We start from the raw sequence: 1806 nt of genomic DNA on the forward strand, positions 1-1806 counted from the left end.
GTTGCTGTATCCCCAGCACCTAGAAGCCAAGCCTAGCATACAGGGAACCTTCAACCAACACTTGTTGTGGCTGAAGACAACAGTGCTTTGAAAGAAATTGACAGGGTAACAATATTTAAGCTGAAGCCTGAAGGATGGGAAGGGGCCAGCTAGGTAAGGACCCAGAGGAAAGGGCCCACACAGAGACACTGATGGGGACTCTCTATGTCAAAGCCAGAATTCAAGTTGGAACAGTCTAATTTCTGAGCCCACACACCTTACAGGGATGTGACATCTGTAAAGTGCTTAGGACCATGGCTGGCATGTAATAATTGCTCAATAAGCACCTTTGACATCCTCAACTGGGCTGTAAGTTTTTAACCAATCTTGTTTTAAAAGCATGGATTGTAGATTATATAGTTCATATGTTATAGATAATAGATTATACAGTTAATCAATGTTTCAGCACCGATCAATTTTAGGATCCAGAGAAGTCAGTTTGCTTCTGTTTAATTTCAGAGTGAGTGATTTTTTTTTTATTCTCTGATGAGCAAGCAAGATGTGTAGAGAGGATGTCACAAGATGCTCATGGAGGGGTGGTGGAAGGCCAAGCACCTGTGGGGGGCACAACAATCCAGCCCCCTCACCTACGCTGACGGCCGGGCACAGCCACTGAAAGCATTTCTCTCCAAGCCACGATGACAGTGCAAGAGTTTCCCTAGGCCCAGTCTTGACAAATGTCCACGCTCTCCGAGGCTAGCGGAAGCAGGTGGGAGGGGAGAGGAAAGCTGCCCCAAAGGCCATCACAGCAAGAACGGGCCCTGACCCTGCTCCAAGCGGCTCCGAGCAGCCTGCCCTGACCTCATGCACAGGGGACTGCTAAGAGCTGTTTGGGAGACTAGGCACCCCTCAGAGGAACTTGGAGCAACGAGGCAGAAGAGCAGATGGCGGCCGTGAGTCACCACCCTTCGCAGGACATTGAGGACAGGTGGCTTCAGGGGACCTTCGCCTTGTTAACGTTTCTCCAATAGGAGGACGATGCCTTGGCTTCCTGGTCCTGGCTCTGGAGGCCCCAAGAGGGCGCAGCAATGGGGCCCAGCGTTCTGTCATTCTTCCTTCTGGAACCCCATTGGAAAGGCAGCCGACCACCTCCCAGCCAGGCTCCACGTCACCCTGCTGACCAATAGAACTCTGCAAAGCCTGCATTAACGTCCCATTTTACAGAGAGGACAAGTCAGGTTTAGATGTTGTGCCCAGAATCACAATGTAAGTAGGGAAACCAAGGTCTGAACCTACAGATGAGTATGTCTTACCTTCAAGCCTCTTTTTCCACCACAGCATTTTGCCTTTAAGGAAGGCCTCTGTCCAGAGAGGGATTAAAAGCACAATTGCAGAGAAATCTGGAATCTGACTGCAGGGCTGATGACAGATTGGCCGTCCAGACGATACAGTCCCTCAACAAAGCCTGAGCTTGAGCTGGCCCTCCTGCATCCTCCGCCTTAGCTGCTCTCCGATAAGCAGCCCAGTGCAGAAGAGTGTGGGGACGATGACAAGCACGGGCCTCCAGGGACTGCTCTGAAACAGGAGATTTACTGAAAGGGCGCGATGAACAAAGAGCTTGAGATTTCTGCACACTGTCTCTTCCCGACTCCTGGGAGAGAAGCCTTCACTCTGGGAGTCACAACATGTGCGTGTCTTTCAGACAGCGTCCTGCTTTGAAAGCTGCACAGCACAGGTAGCTCAGGAGCTCTTGATTTATTCCAAAGGCTGCTGGGGGAACTGGCATAGAGTTGGAGGAGTGTGTGTGTGTGTGTGTGTGTGTGTGTG

This window comes from Hipposideros armiger, unplaced genomic scaffold (assembly GCF_001890085.2).
Source record: "Hipposideros armiger isolate ML-2016 unplaced genomic scaffold, ASM189008v1 scaffold_6, whole genome shotgun sequence".
NCBI lineage: Eukaryota > Metazoa > Chordata > Mammalia > Chiroptera > Hipposideridae > Hipposideros > Hipposideros armiger.